Here is a 22,115-nt window from a genome sequence, read left to right on the forward strand (position 1 = left end):
GTGTTCTCTTTCTCTTCTGCTTTCTCTTTTCTGGTGCTCTGTCCCGTAAACTCTAACCACCTCGTTTACTCAGACTCTAAGCTTTGTTTTCTGGGCTCAGAAGGTCTATTAGGTTTTGCCCGATTTCCCTTCCTACTCCTTACTGCCTTGTTGGCAAACTCTTTTATAGTAATATCTGGAACAAATTGAGAGCTGGCATCATTTGTTTTCTACTTCTCAGGGATATCTGTCACTCATTTCTTGATGTTCTGTCTTGAAAACCATTGTTTTATCCATTGTATCTATTCGGTTTGTTTCAAGTGGGAGAGTAATTTCTAGTCCCTGTTAATTTAAGCATTTCTTGAATCTGAGCAGTAAAATATGTTATTTATTAGAAAAATCTTCCATATTTTAGAAATTCTTCATAATGAACATTTTTATCAGAATACTTATAATGTCTTGTATTGGAAAATTTTAGTAAATCATATAAAAATCATTATTTCATTGACTCAATCAAACCCTAAATTGAATATGAAAAAAACGTCAAAGTAGTAAATATATTTACAATGTGAACAGTATACTATTCTACTCATAATAGTGACATGATGAGAAACAAATACAAACTCAATCTTAAAAATTCAAATTCCTATGTTAACATTTTATATAATTTTAACCAAATATTATTCTCTTTCTTATAGAAATATTTTGATACCTTATTTTTCTTTAATTGGCCAAAATTGAAATGACATATCTCTCACTACATCTGACCATGGACTTCACTAAATAATGACTCAATGTTTTTGTATTAAGCCTTGCATAAATATATAGTTTATATCCTCAAACATATTTATTTAATATGCAGAAAACAAATAATAAATGAGTTAATTAGTGTATTCTTATATATTTTGCACTGATTTTCTCCAAATAGGATGTTATGTATTATATGTTTAAATTTTCGTCTCAATTAGGAAATAAATTATATGTTTGGTTTAATTTATATCATTATTCTATGGGAGGCCTTGATGCACTTTGAGTGTATTATTATTAAAAAGATCAATTCATCATTGAGACTGTCTATATAATTAATTATAAGAATTATAGTTTTAACATCTATGGAATCCTAGAAGCCTCTTGAAATAACAGAATTTTATTTCCATGATTAAAATGTTTAAATTAAATTGTATATTCATTATATATGTGATTCTGTATCTTACCTAGATGGAAGATAAGGCAAATTATTATGATCTTTCAAGAAAAATTGTACTATCCTTTTTCCAATTTATGATTTAGATTGTATTAACCAATATTTCAAGTAATATCCCCTTTGATATCACTGATTAATCTGAGATAAGAAGAAGCAAATAAGAGTTAATCATTGAATGAAAATTGGAAATTCTAAAATTTTATTTCAAATGAGCAAAAGAAAAGTTTCAGGACCAAAAATTCCATAGTTTATCAATTCACTGATGATTTTTTTCTTTGAAATATGACTTCATATCTGTAAGTCTGTTTCTGTTTTACTTGTTCATTTGGTTTATTTTTTAGATTCCACATGTATGTGAAAACATATAGTATTTGTCTTTCCTTGTCTGACTTATTATAGATACAGAGAACAAACCTTGGTTACCAGAGAGAAGGGGGATGGAGGTAGGTGTAAACAGGAGAAGGGGATTAAGAGATACAAACTTCTAGGTATAAAATAAATAAGTTACAGGGATTTAGTGTACAGCACAGGGAATACAGCCAACATTTTATAACTTTAAACAGGGTATAGTCTATAAAAATAACAAATTGTTGTGCTATACACCTGAAACTAATATAAAATTGTAATTTAACAATAAAAATAATATTAAAATATTTTTTGAAAATTTTATAATGATTTTTATTTTTTCAATTATAGATGGTTTAGAGTGTTCTGTCAATATTCTGCTATATAGCAAGGTGACCCAGTCACACATACATGTATACATTCTTTTTTCTCACATTATCATGCTCCATCATTAGTGATTAGATGTAGTTCCCAGTGCCATAGAGCAGGATCTCATTGCTTATCCATTCCAAAGGCAATAGTCTGCATCTATAAACCCCAGATTCCCAATCCATCCTACTCCCTTCCCCTCCGGCAACCACAAGTCTGTTCTCCAAGTCCATGATTTTCTTTTCTATGGAAAGTTTCATTTGTGCCATATATTAGATTCCAGATGTAAGTGATATCATATGGTATTTGTCTTTCTCTTTCTGACATTCTTCACTCAGTATGAGAGTCCCTAGTTCCATCCATGTTGCTGCAAATGGCATTATTTTGTTCTTTTTATGGCTGAGTTCCATTGTGTATATATACTACCATCTTCTTAATCCAATCATCTGTTGATGGACATTTAGGTTGTTTCCGTATCTTCGCTATTGTGAAAAGTGCTGCAATGAACATGTGTGTGCATGTGTTTTTTTCAAGGAAAATTTTGTCTGGATATATGCCCAAGAGTGGGATTGCTGGATCATATGGTAGTTCTATGTATAGTTTTCTAAGTTACCTCCATACTTAGTGGCTGTACCAATTTATACTCCTACTAACAGTGCAGGAGAAGGGTTCCCTTTTCTCCAAACCCTCTCCAGCATTTGTTATTTGTAGACTTCTTAATGATGGCCATTCTGACTGGTGTGAGCTGGTACCTAATAGTAGTTTTGATTTGCTTTTCTCTAATAATCAAGGATGTTGAGCATTTTTTCATGTGCTTGTTGGCCATCTGTATATCCTCCTTGGCGAAATGTCTATTCAGGTCTTTTGCCCATTTCTCCGTTGGGTTGTTGGTTTTTTTGTTGTTGAGTTTATAAGTTGTTTATATATTTTAGAGATGAAGTCCTTATCAGTTGCATCATTTGAAACTATTGTCTCCCATTTTGTAAGTTGTCTTTTTTTATGGTTTCCTTAGATGTACAAAAGCTTGTCATTTGATTAGGTACAATTGGTTTATTTTTGCTCTTATTTCTGATACTTTGGGAGACTGACCTGAGAAAACATTTATAAGGGTGATGTCAGAATGTTTTGCCTGTGTTCTCTTCTAGGAGTTTGATGGTGTCTTGTCTTACATTTAAGTCTTTAAGCAATTTTGAGTTTATTTTTATGCATGGTGTGAGGGTGTGTTCCAGTTTCATTGACTTACATTCCACTGTCCAGTTTTCTCAGCCAATAGTTTTCCTTGTTGAAAAGACTGAAAAGTCCTATACTCATCCTCCTTAAACTTTTCCAAAAGGTTGAAGAAGAAGGAACACTCCCAAAGACATTCTATGATGCCACCATCACCCTAATACCAAAACCAAAGATACCACCAAAAAGGTCAATATCTTTGATGAATAGAAACATAAAAATTCTCAGCAAAATTTTAGCCAACTGAATCCAACAACATATCAAAAAGATCATACACCATGACCAGGTGCGATACATCCCAGGTGCACAAGAATTGTTCAACATATGCAAATCAATAAACATAATACACCAATTAACAAAAGAAAAGTCAAAAACTACATTATCATCTCAATAGATGCAGAAAAAGCATTTGACAAAGTCCACCATCCATTCATGATAAAAACTCTTACCAAAGTGGGTAGAGGGAACATCCCTAAACATAACAGAAACCATTTACGACAAACCCACAGCCAATAGAATACTTAATGAAGAAAAGCTGAAAGCCTTCCCACTAAAATCTAGAACAAGACAAGGATGCCCACTCTCACCCCTGTTATTCAACATAGTGTTGGAAGTCCTAGCCACAGCAATTAGACAATCAAATAAAATGTATCCAAATTGGAATAGAAGAGTAAAAATTGTCATTGTATGCAGATGACATGACACCATATATAGAAAACCCTAAGGACTTAACCCAAAAACTACTTGAACTGATCAACAAATTTAGCAAAGGAGCAGGATAAGATTAACATTCAGAAACCAGCTGCATTTCTGTACACTTACAATGAAATATTAGAAAAGGTATACAAAAATATAATACCTTTTAAAATTGCACCCCCAAAAATCAAATACCTGGGAATACATCTGACCAAGGAGGTGAAAAACATATGCTGAGAACTATAAAAAATTAATCAAGGAAATTCAAGAGGATTTGAAGAAATGGAAAGATATTCCATGCTCTTGTGTTGAAAAAAAATTAATATTATAAAAATGGCCATACAAAGCAATCTACAGATTCAATGCAATCCCTATCAAATTACCCATGACATTTTTCACAGAACTAGAACAAACCATCCAAAAATTTATGTGGAACCACAAAAGACCGAGAATTGCCAAAGCAATTCTGAGGAACAAAAACCACTTCTGGCATAATTCTCCCAGATTTCAGGAACTATTACACACAGCCACAGTCATCAAGACAGTGTGGTACTGGTACCAAAACAGACATACAGACCAATGGAACAGAATGGAGAACCTAGAAATAAACCCAGACACCTATGGTCAACTGATCCTCGACAAAGGCGGCAAGAATACAAAATCTTAAAATATTTTTAACGTTTGTAATTATCTTATTGAGGATGGTTAGATAAAAGCAAATCTTTGTTTATATTCTACAACTGGTTTCTAAAGCACATATTCCTAACATAGAATAATGTGTTACCCTAAGATATATGCTAATAATACTAAAAAAATTATTTGACTTATTATGCACAAAAAATGTAGTGGTGGTACTAAAATCTTTAAGGACAAAAAGATAATTCAGAGACAGGACTGGCTGATTGATAAATCTAATCTATAAGGCAATCCTGTAAGTCTGTAAAGGTAGAGCTTTAATGGGACTATAGTTTCATGCAATGAATAATGTTAAAAAATGGGATTATTACCAAAAGTAGGAATATTGTGCTATTTGCAGTGTTTAATACTCAAAGGAAGTGATTAAAATATAATCAGTTGCAATATACACTGTGATACCTGTGCTATGAATTTGACAAGGACTAAATATATCTTTTGAAATTCTCTAATATTCTTAATTTTAGACCTTGTTTTAAAGTAATTATTGGAAATTGATAGAAAACTTATTTTCTTATTTTCTTTTTGGCCTTTTTAGGGCCGCACTCGAGGTATATGGAGGTTCCCAGGCGAGGGGTCAAATCAGAGCTATAGATGCCAGCCTACACCACAGACATAGCAACGACAGATCTGAGCCGTATCTGTAACCTACACCACAGCTCACCATAACACCAGATGCCAAACCCACTGAGTGATGCCAGGGATCAAACTTGTGTCCTCATGGATACTAGTCAGATTTGTTTCCACTGAGCCATGATGGGCACTCTGAAAATTTATTTTCTAACAAGTTATTTAAACTTACTCATGTTTATTTAAATTTAGTGTCAGCAAAGTTCCTTCCTTATGTCATTCCCAAAACCATCATCATCCTGGGAATGTGAGATTAATACATTTGAGAATATATTGATATAATTTGGTTATTACTCAAGGCACAGAACAGACAGAGATGAAGAGGTGCAGAACACAGGAGGAGCAGAGGATAGTTGGAGGAGAAGCAGGTGAAAATCGGGCAGATGCCATCTATGCAAAGGGAAAAGAGTGGCCGAATGGTAGGTTGGGAGTGAGAAGGGAGAGTGCCAAATGGAGAGTAAGCAGTGGAAATGCAGAACACTCAACAGATTCAATAAGGATAATACCAAAATACGGGGGAAAAGTTGAGAACTAAATATACTCTAGCCAGTATTATGAGGTGGAAATGCAAAATATGATCTGATAAATTGATTAAACACTAAAAATTTATAGTAAGGTTATAGTGGAAAGAAACTAAAAAAGTTAGTTGTTTTAAAGAGCAAGCAAGAATTAAACATTTTATGAAAACTATCTCTTCTCTAGTTGAGTCCAATCAAAATAAGATACCTGTTGAATAGACATTTACTTAAAAACAGAACTGCATACCTTATAGAGCTGGTTAAGACTGAAACTTTTATTTTTGCATTTATGGTAACTGAAGCCAAATGTAAATAAAATTATTCATTACACACATTTTGACTTTTAAGTTTTCAGGTCCCTTTTTTTTTTAACTCTAGATAAGTAAACATATTTAACACCTCTTTTATTCAGCAAACTGTATATTGGCTCATAAAACTTGAGGGGAGTTTAAAGGCCAGTGTAAATGCTCCCTTATTTAAATATTGAATATATTAATCATAATAAATGGTCTAATTCCTCATGAAAATTAAATGGTACTAGAAATCCCTATGAAGCAAAGAGATTGTTATTATTCCTGCACCTTATTATTTATGCAGTTACCAGTGCAGTGTTTCTACAGTTTTTAATTGCTTTGTTTTTGACCTCCACACTAATTATTTACATTTATAAAAGTATATTTATTTTATGCATACTTAATTTTATTGACAAATAAGACAGTGTTCACTGAAATAAAATAAATTTAACAAAATAATAATTGAAAATTGGAAATCACCTTCACAATATGGCCCTTTGCAGCTTGAAGTCAATGATAAATAAGATATGCTTATATATTTATAGTATAAAGTTTTATTTTTCTAAGTAATCTCTTTGAATTTCTCTGATTTTATACTTTGTGCAAAATAGTCCTAGCTTTTGAGTGGCTTACAATTTAAAGCTATTTATACTGCTGTTATGTAGAACTAAAATATTTGTGACAATACCCTTTTCTATATATGGATCATGATCCATACAGCCTGCATACAGTCTCCAAGTTCAAAGCAGAGCTGTGCATTCCAATTAATTGAATGGGCCATTTAAGATATCATTTCAACAAATGCTTATTGATAACGTATACATTTGAAGTTCAAAGAATTATCATTTATGCATATATTGTGGGGTTTTTTTTCCAATTATAGCAACTGGACAAAAATTAAGATCCAGACAGATTTGAGAAATATTATTAGAAAAAGCTCAAGTATGAATCACACACCAAGCAGGTCAATAGAGTTGACTTCATTTACTTAGATAGTTCACTAAGCTTCTGGGTTTCCCAATTGTTATTTGTTCTGTATTTTTTACCCTATTTATATTTTGTCTGATATTAACTTTATAAATTCTGGTATTTAACTTTTAATTACTTAATTTTTGTTGAGTTTGTGGTATATATTATAATTTGATTTTTCTTTATGACCCAATCTGATTATTTAGGGCAACTTAAGCTTGTTAACATTTACTGAAATAACAGGGTAGTTTGACTCTTAGTTTTGTTATTTCATATCATGATTTATATTTCATATGTACTCAAAGTGTTTTATTTTGAGCTTTGTTCTCTTTGCCTTTTAAAAGTTTTCTACTGATAGCAGGAAAAGACTTATGTACCTAAAAGTTTCTTTGACCTCACATTATTATATAATATAATTAGGTCTCTCCTTCTTGAGACACTATTTATTGATTTTTCGACAGGAAAAAATAATGACCTTGTTTCCTATGCTTTCCCCATGATTTTCTCTTATTCACAACTTGATTTTGTACATAGCATTATTTTAATAGTATTTGTTTATATTCCTTAGATACACATAAGTAGATTGATTTTTCCAAATAACATCTCTGATATCCAGCTTTTACAGAACAGAGAATCACCAAGCTTATTGTTCTTTCCAGCTTTTCTCCATCTTCTCCTATTTTCATTGAGTTGTGCTATTTCCTAAATTGTCAGAGGTTATGTATTTTTAATAATGATTTTTATTTTTTCTATTACAGTTGGTTTAGTGTTCCATCAATTTTCTACTGCACAGCAAAATGACCCAGTCACACACACATATGTATATATACATTCTTTTTCTCATATTACCATGCTCCATCACAAGTGACTAAACATAGTTCTGAGTGCTATCCAGCAGGATCTCATTGCTTATCCATTCCGAAAGCAATAGTTTGCATCTGTCAGAGGTTATATTAATTACATTGTCTTTTGTCACACTTATCCTCACCAAAACATTTTTCTTACATATAAAATTACCTATATTCAATGTTAACATCCACTCCATTGATGGGAATGTCATCTTTCAGTGATTACAATTTGTCTTAAAGAGACCTGCACCCCCTGTTCACTGTAGAACTATTCACAATAGCCAAGACATAGAAACAACCTACGTGCCTGCTGGTGGATGAATGGATGAAAAAAAAAAAACAAACTATGGCATCTACACAAAAATACAATGGAACATCATTCAGCCATAAAAGAGAGGGGAAACCTGACCATTTGTGACAACATGGATGAAACTTGAGGACTTTATTCTAAGTGAAATAAGTGAGACAGAAAAAAAAATTACTGTATGACCTCATTTAAAGGAGGAATGTAAAAAAGTCAAACTCACAGAATAGAGAGTAGATTGGTGATTATCAAGGGTTATCAAATATGAGGTGATGCATGTAGTCATTCCATAACATGTACATATATCAACCCACTGCTCTGTACATCTTAAACTTACAAAATGTTATTTGGCAACTATATCTTAATAAAGCTGGCAAAAATGAATATAAGTTTTCTGGTAAAGGGGGAGAAGGAACAGAAGAATTTTATAGGTTTTTCCGTTCCAGAACTCTGCCTTTTATTTCTAACGTGAAATAAAATCTCTTAATTTCTTTAAAATCTCTTTTGCCTCTCAAACATTGTCAGTTCAGGACTGTTTCTACAGCCAGCTCTGAGCTCTGTAAATTCCTTCACCTGAAGGTGGTATTCCAGGGCAGTTCCTCTTTCCAAGTGTGTCCCTCCTCTGTAGCAGATGCCACTTTTTTGAGGTTTGTCACTTTTGTGTTCCATACCCTACTTTGACTAAATGCTCTTTTGCTTTACCTACTTTCTTTCTCTCTGGAAGCAGGCAAGATTGATCTTAGTCCTGCCTGCAGTTTCTCCTCCTCAGGGTGGGTGCTAGGGTTCTGGGAGTAGGTATGTCCAGAGGCCTTCTGCCATGGCCAGACCTGCTCTACTGTCTCCATCATTCTTTGCTCTCAGGCCGCAACACTGAGGCGTTCCTGAATGTTCTGATAGTATCTGTTGCTTTAGTCCCCAGTGATATATAGTTTGGAGTCTGTGGAATTTTGCTCTCTGCTATTTCATAGAAAAATTTTTTGTTTTGATATGTCCCCTCATTATTATTTATGATTTTAAGCATGAAATGTGAGAAGATTTGGTCCTAGGCATTGGCAACATTTCTAGTATTATTTGTCTATGGAACACTCAGTAACAATGTCAAAGTAACAGTATGGAACAGTGGAAAATAATGAATGGAAATAGATGAATATAATTCAAGAGCAATACATGTATTGAATGGATAATTAACAGCCCAAATGAATTAAAAACAATATGACACAATTCAGGGAAATTATTAGTTTATTTTATATCTCTTGCTCTATCTTTCACTTTTCCTTGATGAAAGGTTTTATAGATTCATATACTATGAAGTTAAATTGTTTTTGTAAGATCCTTTAATATTGGTTGCCTTCATTAGAAAGTTGGCTTCAAAAAATCAGAGGCCTTTCTCAATTCCTCCCTCCTCTTCTTCCTTCCTTTTTTTTTTTTTTTGTCTTTTTGCCATTTCTTAGGCCACTCCCATGGCATGTGGAGGTTCCCAGGCTAGGGGTCCAATTGGAGCTGTAGCCACCAGCCTACACCAGAGCCACAGCAACGCGGGATTCAAACTGCGTCTGCAGCCTATGCCACAGCTCACAGCAATGCTGGATCCTCAACCCACTGAGCAAGGCCAGGGATCCAACCTGCAACCTCATGGTTCCTAGTCGGATTCGTTAACCCCTGAGCCACGACAGGAACTCCTCTTGCTTTTTATTAAATGACATTTCTCCAGCAGTAATATGGGTTATCTTAATGAATGAATACATAAGTGAGTAAAAATAAAACATAACACCTCAAATTTGCAGGATTCCAAGCTAGACACTACTTTTGTAGTCCGTGAATTATACCTAATAATTTTCTACCTCAGGGCCTTTGAACGTGATGTTCCTTTTGTCTGGAAGGTTTTCCTTATACTATATATGATTGGCTCTTTGTCAGTCTTCAGGTCTTCAAAGGCATCTCCCCATAGTCTGGTGATCCTTTATAATATAAATCTCCCAGCCCCTTGTCATCTCTTCAACATTTTCTACAGTGCCTAGGAGAATGCTTCACAAACATTAACAGTATGATTATCATTAATTATCATTTGTTATTTATGTTGAAAAAATGACTTATAAATCTGCCAGAATTGAAAAGCAGGGCAATCAAATTATGGATAGGTAATAAAGTTTATGCTTAGCTTTGAGTGGCATATTTTAAATGATAATATATTGCCATTTTTATATTGTTTATATAAATTCAGTGAATAGTGCTGAATGTTTTACTGTAAGTATCATTTCTACTTTTTTATTTTGATTTCCTTTACTTTAGAAACTACAATATATCCTGAGTTAGTTTTAGCAAGGTTAAATTATATGCTAGATTTATATAGTTCATAAATTTAATCTTAATGTATTTTACATGTGATTTACTAATGAAGTGAATAAGTAATACCAATAACTTCTATAAATATGCAATATTTAATAAATGGAACACTTAAAAATAAAAGATAAATGCAAATCTGATGTTGCATTCCACAGTGTATCCAGTAATTCATTTATAGTATGTAAATTTTTATGGAAAATAACCCTTAGAAAATAAATAAAAGGAAGCTGATTCAATAACAAATGCTTTCTTCATACAATACTTTTGTAATTTTTCATTATGTTGAATGATTATAGTGAATACTTATAATTTAATAATATCAATTTTAAAGCAAAACCAAATTAGAAAATATACTAAAAATCATACTATGCATTCACCTGTCAATGGAGTATAAATCAACTATACTTCAATTTTTGAAAAGCCGTAATAATTGAAAGAATAATTTATGGTCTTGAACAGGTTAAATTAAATGTATTGTTATGACCTAAAACAGAAGGTTTAATAAGCAGGTAGTCTATCACTAAAATATATGCACTAAAACATGAAAGCAACTAAATGCATGCACTTAGAAGTGTACTGATTTTCAGGACAAATTTGTTTTGCCTTTTGTTAATGTCATTATGGGTTTCTTTTCTCATGGTACTATACTACTGAGATGAGATGTGAATGATAAATGAATGAATCTAAAAGTTAAAAAAAGTGTATTGGGGGCAATAACAATGAAAAATAAAAAATATTTTTTAAAAAATCCATACACATTAGTTTAGACAAAAGGCAGTTTTAGTTTGTGTCTGAAGGACTCTAAACTCAGGGACAAAAGTAAACAACATGCTTCAGGAAAAGAGGAAACATGAAAACCATAAGGGCGTAAGTGTCTAGATATGTGGCCCTTTATTCACATGCTTTATTGTTACTCTTACTGTCAATCACTAATCCAGACGTCTGCTTCTGGCCCAGTCACAATTCTAAATCTCCACAAAGAATATCCTGTTGGTACAGATAACCTAAATGGGAAAGTTACTGGCCAGAAGTAAATTCTCTAAAGAAAAAAAAATTTTTTTTGACAATTAGATCATTCCATTATTTTTTGCAAAATTTGTTTGTGTGAATGGTTTGAAATAACTAATTTTTATGTTTTTCTTTTATAAATGACCAATTGTAATACTTTTGAAGAGTCCACCTTTTACACATCAATTTATTCTGATAACTCTGCCCATCACATGCTTTGGGCTGTGTTCCATTCATCTGTGTGTATACGTATGTGCCATACATTTTTTCTTAAGTATGTCATATTTTCTTAAGTAATATCAATTTATAGTAAGCCTTGTTATCTGACAGGATAGTTTTCCCTATAGAGTCTATAGCCTTTGCTTTTCAAAATAATTAATAGTCTTATTTCTTGAAAAATTGGCAGGATCGTAATTGGAATTGAGTAAATTTATGGTTAAATTTGGGAAAAAAAATGGACTATCATCTTTTAAAAGTACCAACATATCAATTTCTATGTGTATTTATTATTTTCATTATGTTTTAAAGACATTTTATAGGAGTTCCCACTCTGATGCAGTGGGACAAGAATCTGCAGTGGCTCAGGTCACTGCAGAGGCATGGTTCAAGCCCCAGCTTCATGCAGTGGGTTAAAAGATCTTGTGTTCTCCATAGCTGTATCAGAGTTCACAGCTGGAGATCAGTTCAGTCCCCGGCCCAGGAACTTCCATATGCGGTGGGTGCAGCCATCAAGAAAAAAATTATAATTTGCTTTACACAGTTCCTGCACATGTTTCATTATGCTTATCTTACATATAGTTTTCATACCTGGTATAAGTGATCCTTTAAAAACCGTATTTTTTTTTTTACTATTTGCTGCTAGTATGTAAAGTTAAATTGATTTTCTTTTTAAATGCCATTATCTAGCAAATCTAATGAACTTTATATTTCTAATCCACTTTATTTTAATTAGTTTTTTCTTTTATAGTTGCATTAATGTTAGCTGTGGCTACCAAATTAATTTTTTCTTCCACTATTTCTATTTTCTTTTCTTAACATGCTGTCTAGTATTTCAATGGTGGAGACAATCTCCTGTATTGCTGAACTAGAAATACAAGTATCTTGTGTAAAGAGTGGTCCCCCATACTACCTAGTTTCTTAGGTAAACTAGGATCTAGTTTTGCCACCCACACACTTAAAGATATTTTAACTGGTGGGGAAACCTTGGAGCTGACTGATCTTCAAAAACCAGGAAATGTCTTTCTTCTCTGAATATTTTGCCCAAAAAAAGTCATTACTGAAAATTAACCAGGACTTTTCTTAGTCTTTATATCAGTTGACTGTAATCTTGGACCACACATCTTAATTAAACAGAGGTTCTGTTCTAAGGTTTCAAAATCTGATTTTTTTTTCTCTAGTCTACTTCTCTAAAGATTGTATTCAATTCCAGTTCCTTTAAAAAAAATAATTCCTGAAAATATCTGTTCTATTAATGGCACTATTCATGTTACTCTCATTTTAGAGCATTTTGTGTGGGAGAAGATGTAAGGATGGCTTTTATTCTTTCGTAGTGGGTCAGTTCTCACAATATACACTTAGTCACTGATGTATAGTAATCAACCCATAAAATAGAACAGACTATGTTGACAGAATAATTTGGCATAGATATGCAATCTGACTCCTTCCAAGAATGTAGTAGAAATTGTCACCTGAGTAATATTTTAACAAATATAGAATTCAAAACTGAAATATACTTTAATTTTGGGGGGGAATTAATAGGTACCATACATTTTTAATATCAATGATAATACTTGTATTGAGAAAGTATTAGATGCTTAGCATTTTCTTAAATATATTAAATACTATTATCTCATTTATTTCTCACAAAACATTGAGGCAGGTACTACGATTATTCCCATTTTTCAGATGACAAAATGAAGCAAAATGTGGTATGTAATTTTCCTAGGGCACATCATTTAGTTCAGCATTCTCATTTTCCCAAAAATGCAGTGGTATACCAGAAAAACTAGTACTGCATCTGTGGTCACACAGGCGGGAAAGAACTCCTGACTTTGCATTCTATAAGGATAAGCCTTATCTAGCATCACCCAGCCCTAGAGATCATACAGTATGGTTTGTCTGGAAGTAAGCCTCATTTTCTCCATCCTACGTCACTTGTGCTGAATCTCTATTCTCCATGAAATAAATAACACTATAGGCAATTGTGACACATTCACCATTCTTTCATGAATGGGGAATTCTACATGGGTCAGTTCTAATTTAAAGCATAACGAGCACATGCAGTAGGTTAATGTTAATGCCTAGTGTTCTTTTTATTCCTTGAAATGAAGCAGACCAAGAGTTTCAAGCATTACAAAATAGAACGTTTTTGTTTTGCATTTCATTGTAAAAAGGAATCATAACTAAAATTTTCTGAGATCTGGCTATTGTCTTACCTGCTTGCCAACTCATATTGTATACCACCTTTCGAATATCCAACAATAACCTCTCATTTATCAGCGCAGTTACAACATTGGATTATATACATTTATTATCATGGCTACTACTCCCATTAAATTTGTATTATTTTTAAAATAAACTATTTATATTGAATATTGCCTAGGACAGCATTTATATTTGGCAAGTGTATAATACACATTTGTTGATAAAGTGAATATATGAAATTTATCAATTTTTTAGAAATTATTCCATCACATTAATATTTACTAAATAGCTATTACTTTAGAAAGCAAACAGGTGTTTGGATGTAAAATAGAGTGGCACTGTAGTCTGGTTTGTGAACAAACAGCTACCATCAGTGGAATATTGAAAATGGTATGCTAACAAAATTCAGAACTTACAGTTAGAAATGTACTCACTGAAATATGTTTTTATATTAAAACATCAGTTTTTAATGTGGACTTACAATTATAGAAACTTTAGGAAGTACATAAATATTTAATTAAATTTTGATTTTAAATTAATAAACACCTTTTAGGGCTTCTGTAGACTCCTTTATGATGAATGAACTCCACCTATATTTATATGAAGAAAGTATAAAAAGTTTGGGGAGTTGATTTTATACTTAAACTTCACAATAAATTGATTTACAAGTGTAAGTGGTTTTCAGTGGCCCATTAAGTTTGATGACATGCATCAGTGTGTTGCTGGAATAAATAGAGATTTGTATTTTTCTTAATAATAAAAAATTACTTGCATTTTGAAAGACATAACAAAATATTTTGGATTAGCACATTTACACATATACAGATGTGTAGTGTTATACCCCTCCTTGTTTATCCTTTTAAATGTCTCAATGTGTAATGACTAACTTAGTTCTTTCAATAATACAAAAGAGGGAGTTCCCGTCATGGTGCAGTGGTTAACAAATCCGACTAGGAACCATGAGGTTTCGGGTTCGGTCCCTGCCCTTGCTCAGTGGGTTAACGATCCCGCGTTGCCGTGAGCTGTGGTGTAGGTTGCAGACATGGCTCGGATTCCACGTTGCTGTGGCTCTGGCATAGGCCGGCGGCTGCAGCTCTGATTCAACCCCTAGCCTGGGAACCTCCATACGCCACGGGAGCAGCCCAAGAAATAGCAAAAAGACAAAAAAAAAAAAACAACAACAAAAAGAATCTTGGAGATATAAAATTAAAGAAACTACCAGTAAAGCAAAATTATTTTATAAAATATAATTAATAAACTTAGTATTATCTTTATAGTTAATTTAATTAATCATTTATTAATATCTCCAACTTACTTCACTGATAGATCAGAGAAATTTTTTTTTTTTCCTCTGTCAGAAGAAATGTTTTATAGTCTCTACTTTCCAAATAGTTGAATGGTCTCCACAAATCACTGGACATCATGATCTTTACCCTAAAATAAATAGGAAATTGCTATTATACTTTAATCTCTTTCACCTTCCCATAGATACTCTTGAAAGCAACAAAATATATTCAGAAGTATTATGAACTTGTCCACCATGTTAACTTTTATGTAAGCTGTATTCCTGCTGAGGAGTATTTTACAATTCTCAAAGTACATATTTGCACATTGAAAAGACATTTCTTAGGAGCTTTTAACTATTATCCTACACAGAGAATCATCTTATTCCTTTGATATAAAATTTCCATTATTTAAATCACTTATTTTTTTTTATTTTCAAATGAAATGTGTAAATAAATTCTATTGCTAAGTGTGGTTAAGAAAATATCAGTATTTGTTACAGATTAGTTATTTCAGACCTTTTTAGAAAGGGATAATTAATGTTATTTTGGATGCTATATGCAAGAGGCAATGAAAATGGTATGACTCAACATTCTTAGTGTAATAATAACCCTGTTGAAGTTTGAAAGAATATTATTTAGAGAATTGTTTAGCATAGACTTTTAATCTAAAAAAATGTAACATGAGAATAACTCTGAGACTGTTAAAGAAAAACTAGAAATTAATGGAGTCGAATTGGTAAAAATAGATTTTTTTTCAGGAACTATTGCCATCTTGATACAGAAACAGCTCAATTCCAAAGACAATTGGTACAAGCAAGGATTTATAGTGAAGGAGCAAGATGAGGGGATGAGAGTAGGTGGATGAAAAATTATGAAGAGGAGACATCAAGAATAAGGATTCTTATCATTGTTCAGAATTAGCACTGAAAGTAGGTCAGGGTGATCAGACATCCAGGTTAACCAAGTATCAGTGATAGGGGATTCTTTCTCAACTGACTTAATAGGATTCTTGCTAAAACTGTAATGGACCCCAAAGCCCAGGATTGAAGACTTACTTAAAAAGGCGCTTATAGGACTAAATTTTCATCAAGGTAAGAGTCTTTGTCAAGGGGTATTCTACCTTGGGGAAGGAAAGACATGTTTTAAAAAGAGACTTGGCAGCAAAAGTCCAGCTTGCTTCATGAGTAGCTGGGCAAAAACAATTCTCAGAAGAGGTTTAGGAGCCATATTTTTAGGTAATTTTGGTTTAACAAGAGGATTGGAGAGAACAGTTTACAGTTCTTAACAGTTGGGGGTGAAATCCACATAAAAGTTGCAGTGGAAAATGTTTTTCAGGGCCTCGCACATGAAACTTACATGAAAACAATAAAAAAATAGATATTTCTTCATAAACTCTAAAGTGTTTTGTTTGTTTGTCTTGCTATTTTAGGGCTGCACCAGTGGCATGTGGAGATTTCCAGGCTAGGGGTCGAATCAGAGGTGTAGCTGCTGGCCTATGCCACAGCCACAGCAATGCCAAATCCGAGCTGCATCTGTGACCTACACCACAGCTAAAGGCAACGCTGGATCCCCAACCCACTGAGCGAGGCCAGGGTTTAACCCACAACCTCATGGTTACTAGTAGGATTCGTTTCTACTGTGCCACAATGGGAACTCCTAAAGTGTTTTTAAACTAGAGCTATAATTATTAAAATATTAAGTGATGAGTGCAAGGTTTGCAAAGTAAAAGAAGTTGTACCTTGAATATGGATAGAGGAATGAGCTTTATGGAGCCAGTATGGAGAAAGAGAAAAGATAAAGAAACAGAATCATGTAGGGGGAAGACAATCATGTAGGGGAAAGATGTAAACACAATCATATAGATGAGGGACTTCACTATTTGCTGTCTCTCCTGGTGGAGGGACTAGTGGCGAAGTCTGCCAAGTTGGGAATTTGAACAAAAAATTGAGTCATACCATTCAAAATAAATATCCTATATTTATTTCACTTTAATAAATGTTTGGTTTAAAGTACACAATTTTATGAATTATTGTTTATGAAAGATTTAAGGTATTGAATAGTTTATCTTATTATTTCAGGTCAATGCCTATATCTAGAAATACTACACAAATTTTAAAATATTTATTAAAATATAGTTATTTATAGCATTGTGCCAATTTCTGCTATATAGCATAGTGACCCAGTCATACACACACACACACATTCTTTTTTTTATTCCGTTATTGTCTATCCTAAGAGACTTGGTGTAGTTTCCTGTGCTAGACAGTAGGACCTTATTGTTTATCCATTCTAAATATAATAGTTTGTATCTACTAACCCCCAAATCCTGGTCCATCTGTCCCTCTCCCTCCCTGTGGCAACCACAGATCTGATCTCTATGTCCCTAAATCTGTTTCTGTTTTGTAGATAGGTTCATTTGTGCCATATTTTAGATTATATGTATAGGTGATATGGTATGGTATTTTTCTTTTTCTTTCTGACTTACTTCACTTAGTATGAAAATCTCTAATTGTAGCCTTGTCACCAAAAATGGCATTATGTTGTTCTTTTTTTGTGACTCAGTAGTATTCCAATTGCATTTATGTATCTCATCATCTTGATCCATTCATCCATTGATGAACATTTACATTGTTTCCATGTCTTAGCTACTGTGAATAAGCACTGCAATGAACACAGGGGTTCATGTACCTTTTTGAATTATAGGTACATACCCAGAGTAAGATTGCTAGATCACATGGCAGTTCTATTTTTCATTTTTTGAGGAAACTCCATCCTGTTTTCAACAATGGTTTACTAATTTACATTCCTACCAACAGTATAGGAGGGTTCCCTTTTCTCCACACTCTCTCCATTATTGGTTATTTGTAGACTTATTAATGATGGCCATTCTGACCATGTGAGGTAGTACCTCATTGTAGTTTTGATTTGCACTTCTCAAATAATTAGTGATGTTGAACATCTTTTTGTATGCTTACTGGCCATCTGTATGTCTTTGGAGAAATGTCTATTCAGATTTTCTGCCCATTTTTCAGTTGAATTGTTTTTTTTGCTGTTCAGTTACATGAGTTGTTTGTATATTTTAGAAAATATGCCCTTGTCAGTTGCACCTTTGGCAACAACTTTCTCCCATTCCATAACACTACTCAAATTTTTACATTGTGCAGCATTGTGCAACTAAATAGATATTTAAAACTAATCTTTTTTTTTTTAATCATGAGGGGAAATTATGTAGTCATTCAAGCAATTATTTATGGATAGGAAAAAATCACCAAGCTCTATTTTTCCACTTTTGAGAAGGTAAATAATTTAGCCCTCTGTCATTTAAAATTAATGCTCTGTCCTCTAAATAAAACAAAGAATAAACTATTTTGCATATAAATGGCAAGATGTAACTCTTTTACATGACAGTGATGCAGCAGCAAAGGTCATTTTAAATAGGCTTGATATTTACAGTAAATACACTAAAATATAGTATTTGACTAGGAAAGAGACCTTTAAAGTTGAAAGTGTATATGCAAAAAACCCCAGTATGTATTATTCAAGTTGTAGTTTGTAAAGTGTCCAAAAGTCAAGATACCAAAATTTGGGGGGACTGGGTGTTACATATTGATAGCATTTTAATTCAAAATTATTAAATATTTGTAATCAGTAATGGCTCAAAGTGGTGAGTCCAATAAATCATTTAAATATATTCTAAGTATGAAATTCAGCTCCTTATTCACCACCTCAGGGCAACTTGTCTGTACATAAAATTTTCTGTCCAGTACTTTCTGCATCGTTTAATTTTGGTTTCACTTTTTAAAAATATTCAGTTAATCTCCTATTGATAAAATGGCTTATTGAAAGTGAATACTGCAGAGTTCCCGTTGTGACACAGCAGAAACGAATCCAACTAGAACCATGAGGTTCTGGGTTTGGTCCCTGGCCTCTCTCAGTGGGTTAAGGATCCAGCATTGCTGTGAGCTGTGGTGTATAGGTCACAGATGCAGCTCTGATCTGGTGTTGCTGTGGCTCTGGCATAGGCCGGCAGCAGTAGCTCCGATTAGATCCCTAGCCTAGGAACCTGCATATGCCATGGATGTGGCCCTGAAAAGACAAAAAAAATAAAAAAGTAAAAAAGTAAAGTGAATACTGAATAATTTCAAATGCGTAATTTGAATAGACCATTATTTATCTTTTTGGAAGTCATTTAAATAATATTGAACAAAGGAAAAAATATATGTTTATATGGCAAACACAAATACAAACTCAATAGCTGCACAAGGGAATATAAAGAGAAGTATTTCTTTGTTTCTTATGTTTTAGGATTTTGAAATGTGGAACAAAAAGTAAACTGGCATTAAAAGAAAATGGCACCAGACAAAAAGAAAAAAGGTTGATTTTGTTCCAGCACTATTGAGACTTGTATTACTTATCCAGTGGAATGTGCTAAAATATTTATGGTTCTTAATATATTTTTTCACATATTAGGCTCCCACAAAATCTCTCTATAGACATTTTTTTGCCCTTTGGTAGGATATAAAACACAAAGTAATAACACATGCTTAAATAAATTAAATGCAGTAAGTGGTGGCAAATAAATGGACTTGAAAAAGCTAGCTTAAATAATTTAGACATATGCACACCTGCTGTTTTCTAAGATGCATTTTTCATACAGTAGTTTTAGGTACTGCATATAGAAGTTTAGAAAACAGTTATAAGTACCTATTTATTGATTTCTGTTCAGCCTAGGGCTACTCTAAGGTGAATAAGGTTGAGAAACTAGACAACTTCTGATAAAAAAGTTAATAAAAAAGGAAACATGCCTTTTTGTTCCTTGAAAATCAAATTTCCTGAAATTCTAGTCTTGTGTTTAAATATTGTCATATATATTCTGGCTGAAATCTATTCCAGCGTATATAATCTCTCATTCATTTGCAAATTTATCTGCTAAATGAGCCTTCTTTATTTTCTTAGGCCAAGCAAATCCATTAAAAAATGGCATTGTGTTGTACTAAAGTGCCATACTTAAAAAAAAATAATCGTTTGTTTCTCAATTAAATAAAATATATGATAGTAATATCTATAATGTATTAAATGCTTATTAAATGCATGCCAGCCACCCCACTGTTATTTATTCTTTTTTCATATTACTTAATTTCATGCATACCATACCCAGGAGAAATACCATCATTAACATTTCATCAATGGGAAAACTAAGTACTAGGCCACATAGTATAAGGTACCCAAATGAAGATCTGAGCCCAGGATTACTTTATTATTTTAAATCTTTACCCATACACTATCCAGTCAGGGAAAAAAAAAAAAAAAGCCCAAACCAACCTTTGAAAATTTTTCTACAAATAAAAATGATCACTTGTACACAAATGATTTAGTACTTTATTCAAAATAGCCAAAAGGTAGGAAAAACTCAAATGCCCATCAACTAATGAGTAGATAAACAACAGATGATTTATGAACACAATGGAATGTTATTTGGCAACAATAATGAATACTGATTAAGATCTATAGCCTTACACTAAGCAGAAAAAAATCCACCCACAAATGGCCACATGTTGTATTAATCCATTTGTATGAAAAGTTCAGAATAGACAAATCTTTGGAGCCAGAAATTTATCTGTTGCATAGTGCTTTTTGTAGGGGTAGGCAGGAAGGAATGGAGAGTAACTGTTTAATGGGTACAGAGTTTCTTTTGTGGGTGATAAAAATGTTCCTAAGTTATATAGTGGTAAATTATATTGTGGTGATGGTCATATTGTGGTGTGAAGATACCAAAAAATTGAGCTGCACATTTTAAATGGGTAAATTTTTAAAATATGAATTAGATATTTATATTGATTTTTTAAAGCAAAACATTTTTTATAGACAACTTGACTTTGAAAATAGAAAGTCTAAATGAGTCTACAAAGTATATTAGAACTAATAAGTAAATTTAAAGAAAAAATGCTCACCATCACTAGTTATTAGGAAAATGGGACAATGAGATAATGTTGGATACTTCTTATACTTGCTAAAATTAAGTGGCTCGACCATACCAAATATTGGAGAGGATATGAAGCAATTGGATTTTTAATACACCTGCTGGTGGGAATGTAAAATGGTACAACTACTTTGGAATATATATTTTTTTTTACTGTTATATATACATATAATAATGCCATAGTGTATAGACTAAAGATAAAAGAAAGCAAATGCCCTTAAAATAATTTCCCATAAAGGTTTACAGTACCTTTCCAAATGTCAAAAATTGGAAAAAAAATAAAATGTCTATAAACAAATAAAATTAAAATTAGTTTATCCACACATTGGAATAGAACTCGTGAATAAAAAATGAATGAACTCTTGATACCCATGAAAACAGAGACGACTCTCAAAAACAGTATGTTGGTAGAAAGTAGTCAAACAAAAAGGACTATAAATTTTCTGATTCCATTTATGTAAAGTTCTAGGAAATAAGTTGTCAACTTACAGAATGAGAGAAAATAGTTTCCAATGATGCAACTGACAAGGGCTTAATCGCTAAAATATACAAACAACTTATTCAACTCAACAGCAAAAAAGCTAACAATCCAATGGAAAAATGGGCAAAAGACCTGAATAGACATTTCTTCAAGGAAGATATATAGATGGCCAACAAGCACATGAAAAAATGCTCAACATACCTGATTATTAGAGAAATGTACATCAAAACTCCCATGAGATACCACCTCACACCAGTCAGAATGGCCATCATTAAGTCCACAAATACCAAATGCTGGAGCAGGGATGAAGAAAGGGAACCCTCCTGCACTGTTGGTGGGAATGTAAACTGGTACAACCACTATGGAGAAAAGTTTGGAGGTACCTTAGAAATATATTCATAGAACTACCATATGATCCAGCAATCCCACTCTTGTGCATATATCCAGACAAAACTTTCCTTGAAAAAGACACATGCACCCGCATGTTCACTGCAGCACCTTTCACAACAGCCAAGACA

Source organism: Phacochoerus africanus, chromosome 2 (genome assembly GCF_016906955.1).
Source record: "Phacochoerus africanus isolate WHEZ1 chromosome 2, ROS_Pafr_v1, whole genome shotgun sequence".
Lineage (NCBI taxonomy): Eukaryota > Metazoa > Chordata > Mammalia > Artiodactyla > Suidae > Phacochoerus > Phacochoerus africanus.